The 16,090-nt window shown below is 39.2% G+C and overlaps 1 protein-coding gene and 1 pseudogene across 3 annotated transcripts in view; both read left to right on the top strand.

Annotated features, from left to right (window-relative positions):
• The window catches only part of CFAP299 (cilia and flagella associated protein 299), an 857,410-nt gene that overhangs the window by 712,501 nt on the left and 128,819 nt on the right, over positions 1–16,090 (top strand). The gene's annotated exons all lie outside the window — the stretch shown is intronic.
• LOC143668534 (beta-hexosaminidase subunit beta pseudogene) lies at positions 8,151–15,687 on the top strand (annotated as a pseudogene).

Below are 16,090 nucleotides of genomic sequence, written 5' to 3'. Positions count from 1 at the left end.
CATTCTGGAACAGCTGAATGGGCAGGGAGAATCTGCTGCGGTGAGATACCCGAGGGGCACGCGTTTTCCCGGCCGGGGCGGCTGGCGACTGGGGTCCCCTCCACGCACGTGGCTCCCCGGTCTGACTGGGAACGTTGGATAGCGGGGCCCTCCCGTGACGCTTGGCGTTTCGGGCCAGCTGGGCAATTAGGACCGGCACTCTCCCAAGCCGCGGCGGCCAGCGACCCCCGCCTCCACGCGCGGTTTCCCGGGCCGACTGCCGTGCAGACAGACGAGCGCCACGAGCGCCACCTACTGGGCAGGAAAAGAAAAACAGAGCCCAGAGATTTCACAGAAAAACCTTTCAACCAGCTGGGTCCCACACCCAGGGAAATCTGATCAAATGCCCAGACACCAGCAGAAAATAATGGATGACGCTCGGAAAATTGAAGATATGGCCCAGTCAAAGGAACAAACCAATAGTTCAAATGAGATACAGGAGCTGAGACAACTAATGCTGAATATATGAACAGAAATGGAAAAACTCTTCAAAAACCAAATCAATAAATTGAGGGAGGACATGAAGAAGACATGGGCTGAACAAAAAGAAGAAATAGAAAATCTGAAAAAACAAATCACAGAACTTATGGGAGTGAAGGACAAAGAAGAAAAAATGGAAAAAACAATGGATACCTACAATGGTAAATCTAAAGAGACAGAAGCTATAATTAGTGAACTGGAGGATGGAACATCTGAATTCCAAAAAGAAACAGAAACTATAGGGAAAAGAATGGAAAAACTTGAGCAGGGAATCAGGGAACTGAATGACAATATGAAGCGCACAAATATACGTGTTGTGGGTGTCCCAGAAGGAGAAGAGAAGGGAAAAGGAGGAGAAAAACTAATGGAAGAAATTATCACTGAAAATTTCCCAACTCTTATGAAAGACCTAAAATTACAGATCCAAGAAGTGCAGCGCACCCCAAAGAGAATAGACCCAAATAGGCGTTCTCCAAGACACTTACTAGTTAGAATGTCAGAGGTCAAAGAGAAAGAGAGGATCTTGAAAGCAGCAAGAGAAAAACAATCTGTCACATACAAGGGAAACCCAATAAGACTATGTGTAGATTTCTCAGCAGAAACCATGGAAGCTAGAAGACAGTGGGATGATATATTTAAATTACTAAAAGAGAAAAACTGCCAACCAAGACTCCTATATCCAGCAAAATTGTCCTTCAAAAATGAAGGAGAAATTAAAACATTTTCAGACAAAAAGTCACTGAGAGAATTTGTGACCAAGAGACCAGCTCTGCAAGAAATACTAAAGGGAGCACTAGAGTCAGATATGAAAAGACAGAAGAGAGGGTATGGAGTAAAGTGTAGAAAGAAGGAAAATCAGATATGATATATATAATACAAAAGGCAAAATGGTAGAGGAAAATATTATCCAAACAGTAATAATACTAAAAGTTAATGGACTGAATTTCCCAATCAAAAGACATAGACTGGCAGAATGGATTATGACCCAGCAATACCACTGCTAGGTATCTACTCAAAGGAACTAAGGGCAAAGACACAGACGGACATTTGCACACCAGTGTTTATAGCAGCATTATCTACAATTGCAAAGAGATGGAAACAGCCAAAATGTCCATCAACAGACGAGTGGCTAAACAAACTGTGGCGTATACCTACGATGGAATATTATGCAGCTTTAAGACAGACTAAACTTATGAAGCATGTAATAACATGGATGGACCTAGAGAACATTATGCTGAGTGAGTCTAGCCCAAAACTAAAGGACAAATACTGTAAGGTCCCACTGATGTGAACCGACATTCGAGAATCAGCTTGGAATATATCATTGGTAACAGAGACCAGCAGGAGTTAGAAACAGGGTAAGATAATGGGTAATTGGAGCTGAAGGGATACAGACTGTGCAACAGGACTAGATACAAAAACTCAAAAATGGACAGCACAATAATACCTAAGTGTAATGTAACTAGGTTGGAACACTGAATGAAGCTGCACCTGAAATATGGTTTTTTGTTTGTTTGTTTGTGTGTTTGTATCTTTTGTTTTTGTTTTTTTCTCTTTCCTTTATATATATATATATATATATATATATATATATATATATTTTATTAGTATTATTATTTTAATTCTCTTCTCTATATTAACATTCTATATCTTTTTCTGCTGTTTTGCTAGTTCTTTTCCTAAATCGATGCAAATGTACTAAGAAATGATGATCATACATCTATGTGATGATACTAAGAATTACTGAGTGCATTTGTAGAATGGAATGATTTCTAAATGTTGTGTTAATTTCTTTTCTTTTTTTGATTAATAAAAAAAATTAAAAAAAAAAAAAAGAATTACCAACTGAATTCTTCCCTGCATTAGTCAGGGTTCTCTAGAGAAACAGAATCAACAGGAGATATCTGTAAATACAAGATTTATAGAAGTGCCTCACGCAACAGTGGAATAAAGAATTTAAAATCTGTAGGACAGGCTGTGAAGCTGGCAACTCTCAGGTAAGGTCCCAATGAATTCCATGGGAAAATCTCACTGGCTGAAGAAGTGAGAAATTCTCTCTTCTCCCTTAAAACTCTTCAACCAATCGGATCAAGTCCAACTGATTAGATTGTCTCATTTGTGGAAGGTATGCCCTCAGTTGATAGTAGATGTAATTAATCACAGTTGTAATCAACTGACTGATGATTCAGTAAACCAGCCTTCTGGTTTATCAACCAGCCATAATATATCCTTGTGGTAATGGTTAGGCCAGTGCTTGCCTGACGAGACAACTGGGCACCATTACCAGATCTAGTAGGTTGACACTAGCTCCTAACCATCACTGTCCAAACCTTGTCAACTTGGCAATTATACACATCACTCTAAAACATGCTTAATTTCTAAATAGACACAATAACAGACATATGTTTTTCCTAACAATACTCAACTGTTCTGCATACAACTGAAAACACTCTAAACTCTCCAGAATAAGGTGAGTTAAATACTACAATATGAACAATACACCTTATGTCATATGATAAGAAGAAAACAAGATATTTGCTTTATACACAAATACAAGCATACCCATAACAAAACAAGGATGAAATACTCATACCACCACAGTCCTCATTTCTATAATTGGTCATATGGCTGTAGTTCTTATCCATCACTACCTCCTTCCACTACCCATCCCATGTTCCCTTTACCCTTAGCAAGCACCTCAGCTGGCCATGATTCTTTGCCTGGTGGGGTGACCCAATTCTTCATTCCTGAAGTTTCTGGGCCATTGGTAATACTGTCTGGATTGGGTTGTTGCAGTTTTCCATTGACTTTTGTAGTAATGACAGACACCCTAAGGGATCTCTTGTATTGCAGGAAAACTCTTCTTTGCCTCCATTATGTAGTTGCTGCCCAATTTCCCCTAGATAGTCAAGATCAATCACCCCAGCCAGTACAGTAATCCCCTTTCTTTCCTGTTGTTTCAGAAGCATGAGAAGCCCAAAGTGGCCAGGAGGCAGCCTTCACTTCCACTTCAGTGAAATCATTGTTGTATGTCCTGGTAGGAACACTCATACTTTTGGAACTAGGACCTGCAGATCAGAAAAGCTTATGGTTTCAGGTACAGGAAGCAAAAATTTTTCTAGCAGATCACTAGGAGTGATAGTGACTGGTACCACTCCCATTTCCAGCCCTTGATTGCTGGACCTGAGAATCCTGGCTATAGCAGAAACAGCACTATAGAGTGGATACCAGTTCAGAGCATACACAGCCTCCAGGAGAATATTGTGCCAGCCCTGCAAGGCATTGCCAACTCTTTGGCATTGTAATTGGGTCTTCAAAAGGCAATTCCACCATTCTATATCAGCCCAGCTACCTCTGAATGATGGGGAACATAGTAAGACCAGAGAATTCTATGAGCATGTGACAACTTCCACACTTCATATGCTGTGAAGTTGGTTCCTTGATCAGAAACAATGCTGTGTGGAATACCATGACAGTAGATAAAGCATCTATAAGTCCATGGATGATAGTTTTGGCAGAAGTATTACATGCAGAGAAGGAAAACCCATGTCCAGAGTATGTGTCTATTCCAGTTAAACATATCATTGTCCCTTCCATGATAGAAGTGGTCTAGTTAACCAACCTGCTACCAGGTAACAAGCTGATCACCTCAGGGAATTGGACCATATTGGGAACTGAGTGTGGGTCTCAGCTGCTGGCAGAATGGACACTCAGCAGTGGCCATAGCCAGGTCGGCCTTGGTGAGTGGAAGTCCATGTTGCTGAGCCCATGCATAACCTCCATCCCTACCACCATGCCCACTTTGTTCATGAGTCCATTGGGCAATGGCATGAGTGGTGGGGAAAGAGGATGACTTGTATCCACAGAACAGATCATCTTATCCACTTGATTATTGAAACCTTCCTCTGCTGAAGTCACCCTCTGGTAAGTATTCACACAGACACAAATATCTTCATGCTTTTAACCTACTCAGAAAGGTCTATCCACACACCTCTTTCCCAGGCCTCTTTATCACCAATTTCCAGTTATGACCTTTTCATGTCCCTGACCTTCCAGCCAAACCATTAGCAACAGCTCATAAGTTAGTATACAAACACACCTCTGGCCAGTTCTCCTTCCAAGTAAATTGAACAACCAGGTGCACTGATCAAAGTTCTGCCCACTGGGAGGATTTCCTCTCACCACTGTCCTTCAGGGACATCTCAGACCTGAGTTTTCTCTTCCTCAGTCAATTGACTGTAAGGAAATCCCCCAAGAGACCATGGCTCTGAGCTGGGAAAGAAATGTGGAAGGAGTGAGGGCCAAGGGCATTTAGGCTATTTCCTCATGTAACTTATTTGTGCCTTCCGGACCTGCTTGAGTCCTGTCTCTTATACACCATTTCCACTTTATGTACTGCTGTGCATGCCAAACTCTAAGGCGTGGTAAGTCAGACAGCACCCAACTCATTATAGACAACCCAGATTTCATGGTAAATTTGTGGCCCATGGTTAGATGTTCAGTCTCTACTAAGGCCCAGCAGCAGGCCAAAAGCTGTTCTCTTATAGAGGTCTGCCTAGGGCTCCAGACAGCATTTCTACTTGCCACCGACACTTCCAGCACTATTGGATCTGCTGGATCGCATGGCAGAAGTGGCAGAATCCACTTACACAATGGCTGAACCTGTTGGAGAGCCTCCTCTTGCTCTGGCCCCCACTCAAAATTAGCAGCTTTTCTGGCCACTCAGTAAATGGCCGAAGTAGCACATCAAAATGAGAAATGAGTTGTCTCCAAAATCCAAAGGGGCCAACCAGGCATTGTGCCTTCTTTTTGGTCATAGGAAGGGCCAGATGCAACACCTTTGAAGGGATACCTAGAAATTTCAGTGAGGCGAAGGACACCTGTCTTTTTGCTGGGTTTTTCCCATGTCCTGACATGCAAATGCTTTACCAATAAGTCTAGAATAGTTGCTACTTTTTGCTCACTAGGTCCAATCAAATATAGTATCATCAATATAATGGACTAGTGTGATGTCTTGTGGGAGGGAGGGATTTTCCAGATCAATAGCTGCATACCAGGTATCAGAGATGTGTTGATTTGCTCAAACAGTGATACCACATCTGTAAAAGCAGCTACAATTGAAGTCACCAGCTGCTGAAGAATACAATAATCTACTGTCATCCTCCAAGACCTGTCAGTTTTCTGTGCAGGCATCAAATAGTAGAGTTGCATGTAGAGTTGGTGGGAATCACCACCCCTGCATCCTTCAAGTCCTTAAGAGTGGCACTTATCTCTAAAATTCCTCCAGGAACCTGGTATTGCTCCTGATTTACTATTTTGCTGGGTAGGGGCAGTTCTAGTGCTTCTACTTGGCCTTTCCTACTGTGTCAGTTTGAATCTGTGCTGTACCCCAGAGAAGCCATGTCCTTTAATTCCTATGCAATGTTGCTGGGTGGAAACTTGATTAGATTATCTCCATGGAAATGTAACTAACACAATTGTGGATATTAACCTTTGATTAGAGGAAGATGTGACTCCACCCATTCCAAGTGGGTGTTCCAGTTTACTGGAATCCTTTAAAAGTGGAAGCATTTGGAAAAAGTGAGAGAGCCATGACAGATCCACAAGAACCATGAGAGCCCATGCAGCCAGAGACCTTTGGAGATGAAGAAGGAAAATGCCCCTGGGAGAGCTTCATAAAACAAGAAGCCTGGAGAGAAAGCTAGCAGATATCACCATGTTCACAATGTGCCTTTCCAGTTGAGAGAAAAACCCTGAACTTCATTGGCCTTTCTTGAGTGAAGGCAACCTCTTGTTGGTGCATTAATTTGGACATTTCTATAGACTTACTTTAATTTGGACATTTTCACAGCCTTAGAACTGTAAATTTGCAACTATTAAATTCACCTTTTTACTGTTCCATTTTTGGAATATTGCATTCTGGCAGCCAGGAAACTAGGACAGATTTGGGTACCAGGAGTGGGGTGCTGCTGCAGTTTGCAAATACCAAACATGTTGGAATGGCTTTTTAAATGGACAAGGGGAAGATTCTGGAAGAGTTGTGAAGAGTTTGATGGAGAAGGCCCAGAATGCTTTGAAGAGACTGTTGTTAGAAATATGGACACTAAAGATATCCCTGATGAGGCTTTCGACAGAAATAAGGCATGTATTTTTGCAAACTGGAAGGAAGGTGATCCTTGTTTTAAAATAGCAGATAATCTGGAGAAATCGACTAGTGGCTTTGGCTGGAAGGTAGGTTTTATAAGCCATTAACTTGGATATTTAGCATAAGAGATTTCTGAATTAAATGTGGAAAGTGCAGTCTGGTTTCTGTTTGCGGCATATATTGAAATGCACAGGAAAGAGATAAGCTGAGAACTGAACTCTTGGGTATAAAGAAACCAGAAATTGGTAGTCTGAAAAACTCTAGGCTTCCAGAAAGGGAGGCAAGAGAAAATAATGTCCCACATGAGGATTTCACCAGACATGGAAGCAGTCAGCCATTACAGGAAAAGTCAGGATTGGAAATTAAGTTATCTAGGAAGAATTTGTGGAAACTCCTTTTGTTTGATGGGCATGATCTGAGTATATTTCATAAAAAAATCAACAAGAGTGTTGTGGGATCTATATAAATGAAACCACTGCCAGACTGGACTAAAACTACTAGAAAAGGGACAAAATGAAGGTAAAATGTCTTCAGAGGCAGAACCATGGGAACTAAGGTCTGATGTCAAGAGATCTCTGGCCAGGAGAGTGGATCCACCCAATGGTCTTCTGAAAAACAGTTCAATATTCAACAGTGGCAAATTTAAACAGTAGATAGCCATCAGCTAATTCAATGAAATTCATTAGATAGTTTTAATTAGCTATAATACTCAATAACATAATCACTTATCTTCAAAACTTGCTGTTTTCAACATTTATAAAAGGATTCATAGAAAAATAGTTATACTGAATTTATACGTGATTAATAGCAGAGAGAAAATCTCTTTGAACTCCCAAGACATATAAACTTAGAAAATCTATCATTTTATTTGTTGATAGACTTCATCATTGTTATTTTATTGTTACTTTAAATAATTCTTACACTGTACTTGCAAGCTTTAGACCCTATTTTGATCAACAAACATGAGGTGAAATTAGCTGGTGTCTGTGGATTTAAATTAAGTTGAATTTCCAAGTGTAGTTTGTTGGGGAATATTATATTTACTACTCTCTGACAGGCATTATGCTGTGTGTTATCTGGTTTTATCCTCATAATAACTGTATTGGAAAGGTGAACATTTTTGCTCTGAGGATCACTGGATCTAAACAATGCTTCTTAAGAAATGGTTCACATTCAAGGAGGGTGGCAGAATAGAATACTTCATCCCTGCTCCAAGGAACAGTTAGGGAAGTGACAGAAAAACAAGTGGAACAACAATTCCTCAGTGCAAATGACCCGAGAGTTTCTTCTACACTACATAGGGAGGCCCTGGATGAAAAAGCTGAGGAATTGAGATGCAGAGAACTGGAGACCATTGGCTAATGCAAAGGGCCAATATGCTCCTTTCCAAACTAGGCATGGAGCCCTCAGAGCTACATGGACAGGGAGGCAAGGACATGCAAGTTAGCCAAGACACATTCCTTGAATGCACCACACCCATATGCACATGCATGCTGCCAACCACATGGTCTATGACCTGCCCCCAATGCACTCAAACCCCACTCCATCTGCACCCCAAGCACCCTTTCCCTGTCCCCCACCTAGACCACTGCCTCACCCACCAGCACTCCACACATTCAAGCCCCACCCCTGGGACTCCAAGCACCTCCAGCACCCTCCATGTTTAGTGGAAGTGCACACCAATGCCCCACCCCCCAAGCAGGCACAGACCTGTCCAGATAATGCACAGCACCCCACACAAAAGTACACCCATGCCCTGCTCAATGCCCGCCTGAAACACATGGACATGTATCCCGCCCCTGACCCCTGCATCCTGCTCCACAGACCCTATGCATGTATGTACCCATACCTTCCCCCCCCCACTTTTGTGTCTAGACCCCTGACCTCAGTGCCCCATACCCATCACCCATGCACTTGTGTACCCATTGCCCATCCCCCTGCACCTTGACCCTGGTGCAACAAACACTCACCCTGATCCCCATGTCCCCCATGCCCCTCACCCTGCCCCACACCCATGCCCCAAATGCAAAATCTTAGATAAGTGAAGGAAATCAACTTCCAAAGTAACCTATCAAGATAATTAAATGGCTTGAATTCAACAGAAAATCACAAAGTATTTGAACATGTAGGCAAATAGAAACCGGCCTAATGACCAAATTAAAACACTGGAGAAGACATAGACTTTGGAACAACTAATCAAAGATGTTCATAGAGCGCCACTAAATGAATTCATTGGGTTTCCTAATGACATAAAGAAGATCAAGAAGACACTAGAAGAGCATAAAGAAGATTGGAAAGAATAAGTAGAGTGAGATATCACAGGGATGAAAAATACTGTAGACCACATAAACAACATGCTAGATTCACACAACAACAGATTTGAATCAGAAGAAAAATAAGTTAACTAGAAAATAAGGTAATTGATTTCAAATGCACACACACAAAAAAAAATGGCAAAAAAAAGATGGAAAATTTTGAATTGGACCTCAGGGAAATGATGGACAACACCAAGTGTGCAGGTATAAGATTATCAGTATCCCAGAAGGAGAAGAGAGGAGTAAGTGACCAGGATTATTTATTGATTTATTGATTTCATTTTTTATTAATTTTGATGACTAGGATTATTAGTTGAGGATATAATGAGGAAAACTCCCCAATCTTTATAAAAAACATATATATGGAAATCAAAGAAGCTCAATGAACCCCAATTGAATAAATTGAAATTGGCCTACTCCAAGACATATACTAATTCACCCTGTCAAATATTGAAGAGAAGCAGAAAATCCTGAAAATGGAAAGAGAAAAACGATCTACTACATACAAGGGAAACCACATAAGATTGACTTCAGACTACTCTACAGGCACCATGGAGGGGAGAAAGCCATTATATCATATATTTAAGATCTTAAAAGAGAAAGACTTCCAGCAAAGACTTCTGTACCCAGCCAAAGTATATTTTAAAAGTGAGCAAGAGGGCAGGCCACAGTGGCTCAGAGGCAGAGTTCTCGACTGCCCTGCCAGAACTCAGGTTTAATTCCTAGTGCTGCCTGCCCATGTTAAAAAAAAAACAGTCAAGAGATCACAGTTTTCACAGACAGACAAAATTCTAAAATACTGCCCTTTAAAATGAGAGGCAGATTAAATATTTTAAATATTTTAAAATATTTTCAAATAACAGTCACTGAGAGAGTTTGTGACTAAGAGATTGGCTTTACAAGAAATACTAAAGGGAGCACTACAGGCAGATAGGAAAAGACAGGAGAAAGAGGTCTGGAGAAATGCATAGAAATGAAGATTATCAGTAAAGGTAAAAAGAGAAAAAAAAATATGACATAAAATCCAAAAGACAAAATGGTAGAATGAAGTAGTGCCTTTATAGTAATAGCATTAAATGTTAATGGTTAAATTTCCCATTTAAAAGACATAGGCATAGGCAGAATAGATTTTAAAAACAGGACTCATCTATATGCTGTCTATACAAGGACACAAGGACAAAAACTGATTGAAAGTGAAAGATGGCAAATGCATTTCATGCAAACAACAACCAGAAAAGAGCAGAGGTAGCTAATATTAACATCCAACAAATGAGACTTCAAATGTAAAACAATTAAAAGAGACAGTGAAGGATAATATGTATTAATAAAAGGAATGATTTAACAAGAAGGCATAACGATCATAAATATTTAGCACCAAGCCAGAGTGCTCTAAAATGCTTGAGGCAAAAACAGTCAACACTGAAGGGAGAAGTAGACACCTATGCAATAATAGTTGGAGATTTCAATTTTCCACTCTCATCAATGTATCCAAGGCGGATCAATAAGGAAACAGAGATTTTAAATAATATGTTAAATTAACTAGACTTAGTAGATATTTACAGAACATTACACCCCACAACAGCAGGATACATATTTTTCTCAAGTGCTCATGGATGATTCTCAAGGATAGACCATATGCTGGGTCACAAAGCAAGTCTCAATAAATTTAAAAAGATTGAAATCATACAAAATACTTCCTTGGATCATGAAATCAAATGATGTTGGAAATCAATAATGGGCAAAGGGTCAGAAAATTCACAACTATATGGAAGATGAACAACACTCTTAAACAACCAATGGGTCAAGGAAGAAATTACAAGAGAAATAAGTAAATATCTTGAAGCAAATGAAAATGAAAATACAATGTATCAAAATGTGTGGGATGCAGTAAAGTTGGTGTTGAGAGGGAAATTTATTGCCCTAAATGCCTACATTAAAAAGAAGAAAGAGCAAAAATTAATGAATTAATTATTCACCCAGGAAAACTAGAGAAAGAACAACAAACTAACCCCAAAGCAAACAAAAGGAAAGAAATAGTAAAGATCAGAGCAGAAATAAATGCAATTGAGAGTATGAAAACAATAGAGAAAATGGAAAAAAGCAGAAGTTGGTTCTTTGAGAAAATCAATAAAATCCATGGATGCTTTGCTGGGCTGACAGAAAAAGAGAGAGAGAGAAGATGCAAATAAACAAAATCAGAAATAGAAGAGGGAACACAAACACTGTTCCTGCAGAAATAAAGAAGGTAACAAGAGGATACTATAAGCAATTACATGCTAATAGACTAGACAATGTAGATGAAATGGACAATTTCCTAGAAAGGCATGAATAATTTAATATTGACTCGAGAAGAAATAGAAGACCCCAACACACTAATCACAAATCAAGAAATTGAATCAGTCATCAAGAAGCTTCCCAAAAAGAAAAGTCCTGGACCATTTGTCTTGATGTGTGAATTCCACCAAGCATTCAAAAAAGAATTAGTACTGATCCTGCTCAAACTCTTCAAAAAAATTGAAGAGGAGGAGAGCTACCTGACTCATTCTATAAAGCCAATATCACCCTAATACCAAAGCCAGACAAAGATCCTACAAGAAAATAAACTCACAGACCAATCTTTTTAATGAATATGGATAGTAAAAACCCTCAACACAATATTTGCAAATTGAATCCAGCAGCACATTAAAAGAATTATACAGCATGACCAAGTGTGATTCATCCCAGAGATGCAAGGCAGGTGCAACAGAAAAAAAATCAATTAATGTAATACACCATATCAATAAGTCAAAGCAGAAAAACACATGATTATCTCGACTGATGCAGAAAAGACATTTGACAAAATTCAATGTCATTTCTTGTTGAAAACACTTCAGATGATAGGAATAGAAGGGAACTTCCTCAACATGGTAAAGGGAATATTTGAAAAACCCACTGCTAACATCATATTGAATGGAGAAAGACTGAAAGCTTTCACTCTAAGATCAGGAACAAGACAAGGATGTCCACTGTCATCATTGTTATTCAACATTGTACTGGAAGTTTTAGCCAGAGTGATTAGGCAAGAAAAATTTAAAAAAAGGAATCCAAATTAGAAAAGAAAAAGTAATCACTGTTGCAGATGACATGACGCTACACGTCAAAAACCCTGAAAAATAGACAGCAAAAGCTACTAGAATTAATATATTGGTACATCAAAGTAGCAGTGTACAAGATTAAAACCCCAAAATCAGTAGTGTTCATATACACTTAGGAATGAGCAATCTGAGGAGAAAATCAAGAAAAACATTCCATTTATAATACAACCAAAAGAGTCAAATAAAAAGGAATAAATTTAAGGACACACAATATGCATAAATGGGAATCTACAAGAAATTGCTAAAAGAAATCATGGAAGACCTAAACAAATGGAAGAGCATATGGTGTTCGTGGACTGGAAGACTAAATATAAGGTACAGTCAAGATGTCAATTCTACCCAAATTGATTTATAAATTCAATATAATACCAAGTAAAATCATGACAACTTACTTCGTAGAACTAGAAAATCAAATAACCAAATTTATTTGGAAGGGCAAGTTCTCCAATTAGCTGAAAATATCTTAATTAAGAAAAATGAATTGGGAGATCTCACACTATCTGACTTTAAAGCATATTACAAAGCTACAGAGGTCAAAACAGCATGGCAGAAAGATAGATGTACTGACCAACGGAATTTGAATTGAGTGTTCAGAAATAGACCCTCCATCTATACACAATTTATCTTTGATAAGGCAGTCAAGGCAACCCAACTGGGACCGAGTAGCCTCTTTAATAAATGGCATTTGGAGAACCAGATATCTGTATGCAAAAGAATGAAAGAAGATCCATATCTTACACCCTATACAAAAATTAACTCAAAATGATTCAAAGACCTAAACATGAGAGCTAAGACCACAAAACTTTTAGAAGAAAATGTAGGGAAGTATAAATCTTGTGATAGGAAGAGGTTTCCTAGACCTTACACTCAAAACACAAGCAATGAAAAAAATAAAAAGGCAAATGGAAGCGTCTCAAAAGCAAACACTTTTGTGCATCAAAGAATTTTGTCAGAAAAGTAAAAAGGTAGCCTATGCAATGGAAGACAATATTTGGAAGCCACATATCAGATAAAGGTTTAGTATCTAGAATGTAAAAAGAGATCCTACAACTCAACAACAAAAAGAAAAACAACCCAATTGAAAAATGGGCAAAAGACATAAACACTTTTCAGAAGAGGAAATACAAATGACTAAAAGGCATATGAAATGATGCTCAAGTTTACTGGCTATTAGGGAAATGCACATCAAAACCACAATGAGATATCATCTCACACCCACAAGAATGGCCATTATGAAAAAACAATAACAGTAAACAAGTGCTGGAGAGGATGTGGAAAAAGAGGCACATTTATCAACTGTTGGTGGAAACGTAAAATGGTGCAACAGCTCTGTAAATCACTTTGGTAGTTCCTCAGGAAGCTAAATATAGAATAACCATATGATCCAGCAATCTCATTACTAGGTATATATACAGAGGAACTGAAGGCAAGGAAACAAATGGACATTTGCAGACAGATGTTTATAGAAGCATTATTTATTATTGCCAACAGATGGAAACAGCCCAAATGTTTATCAATGGACAAGTGATTAAACAAACTGTGGTATGTACATAAGATGAAATACTATGCAGCTGCAAGACAGAATGAAGTCATAAAGCAGGTAGCAATGTGGATGAACCTTGAGGACATTAGGTTGAGTGAGATTATCCAGAAACAAAGGGCAAATGTTGTATGGCTCACTAATATGAGCTAACATTAATAAATGAATTTTGAGAGTTAAAATTAAGAGCACAAGTTATCAAGAAATATAAAGAGGACAGATACTGGGTTTTTGGTGCTGAAGGAATACAGAATATGCAATAAGACTGATTATAAAGATGCAGAAATGAATAGCACAATACTACTTGATTTTAGCACAATGCTATAAGTACATTGAACAAAGATGAGTGTGAGTACAGTTGAAGGAGGAAGGTTAGGGCATCCTCCTCCTCAGGCCCGGAGGAGTTGAAAGCTCAGGCAGGGACAGCTTGGGTGGACCTGTCACAGATCAGCGGGGAGGCCATGGAGCAGTGCCCACCACCACACCACCCGCCGGGCCGTGGCTGCCCCTGCTGCTGGTGGCGCTCTCACCACATGCCTCAGGGCCTGTGCTGTGGCTGCATCCACTCTCGGTGAAGCTGTCCCCACACCCGCTGCAGCTCACGCCCGAGAACTTCTTGATCAGCTACAGGGCCCAGGTCCACGGCTGCTTGGAGGAAGCATTTAATCAATTTTATGACTATATTTTTGGTTTCTACAAATGGCATCATGGCCTTGCTAACATTCATACTGGAACAGAGTTAAAGCAACTTCTTGACACAGTTGTCCCTGATTCAGAGTGTGATATTTTCCCCAGTATCTCTTCATATAAGTCCTATCATTTAGTTGTGAATGGATCAATGGCTGTGCTCAAGGCCAGTAGAGTTTGGGGAGTATTACAAGGTTTGGAGACTTTTAGCCAGTTAATTTATCATGTGGAACTTTTAACATCAATGAAGCCACTGTTATTGATTCTCCAAAGTTTCCTCATAGAGGAATTTTCATTGATACAGCCAGACACTCTTAAAACTCTGGATGCCATGGCTTTTGATAAGCTTAATGTTCTCTACTGGAACACAGATGATGATGGGTCCTTCCCTTTTCAGAGCATCACTTTTCCAGATTTAAGCAATAAAGGAAGCTATCTTTGTTCTCATGTTTATACACCAAATGATATCCACATGGTGACTCAATATGCTTTATTAGGAGGGATTCGAGTCCTACCAGAGTTTGATACCCCTGGACATATGCAATCTTGGGGAAAAGGTCAAAAAGATCTCCTTACTCGATGTTATAATAAGCAAAAAGAAATCTTGGACTTTTGGACATATAAACCCTGTTCCAGATACAACTTATGACTTTCTGTCTAAATTTTTTGAAAAAATTAATATGCTGTTTCCAGACCAGTTCATTCATTTGGGAGGCGAAGAAGTAGAATTTGGATGTTGGGCATCAAATCCAGAAATCCGAAATTTCATGATGCAAAAAGTCTTTGGCACAGATTTTACAAAACTATGATATTTCTTACAAGCTTTCAGAAGCTTTTAGAAATTATTTCAACTACAAACAAGAGCTCCATAGTCTGGCAAGAGGTTTATGATGATGGTGGGAAGCTCCAGCCAGTCACAGTAATTGAAGTATGGAAAAATGAGAATTATCCTGGGGAATTACATACAGCATGTCACCCAAGTTGGCTTCCCTGAAATCCCTGTGGCTCCTTGGTACTTAGATTGGGTTAATTACGGACAAAATTGGAGACTATATTATCAAGTAGAACCTCTTGATTTTCCTGGTACTGAGGAACAGGAAAAAACTCATCATTAGTGGAGAAGCTTGTCTTTGGGGAGAATATGTGTATGCAACTAACCTCACTCCAAGATTATGGCCTTGGGCAAGTGCTGTTGGTGAAAGCCTCTCGAGTCACAAAGAAGTCAAAGATGTATATGATGCCTATGACAGACTAAGAAGGCACCGCTGCAAAATGGTCATCCATGAAATAGCTGCAGAAACTCTTTTTACTGGATACTGTGAGCATCACAACAAAATGCAGCAGTGAGTCTTAAAGAAGAAAAATGGGAGGCAGGAAAAGGCCACAATAATCTGTACTACAATTGACTTGGTTTTGAAATCATGGAAATTAAGATTTGTTAGTCTGGTTTTGGAATAAAACATATCTTTCTTTTGAATGAAAAAAAATGTGGAAGGTTAGGGGCATGTAAGACACAAGAAGGAAAGATAGAAGATAAATACTTGATTTATAACTTTGCAAATTCTAGAGTAGTCAACGATGGTGATTAAATGTACAAATATAAGAATGCTTTTGCATGAGGGAGAACAAATGAATGTCAACATTGCAAAGAGTTGAAAATGGGATGGTATACAGGAAAAATATAATCAATGTAAGCCAGGGTCTAAAGTCAACAGTAAGATTGTAATATGCTTCCACTGAATGAAAGAAA

The sequence above is a fragment of the Tamandua tetradactyla genome, chromosome 24, assembly GCF_023851605.1.
Source record: "Tamandua tetradactyla isolate mTamTet1 chromosome 24, mTamTet1.pri, whole genome shotgun sequence".
NCBI classification, from domain to species: Eukaryota; Metazoa; Chordata; class Mammalia; order Pilosa; family Myrmecophagidae; genus Tamandua; species Tamandua tetradactyla.
This window is presented reverse-complemented; position numbering and strand designations above follow the sequence as displayed.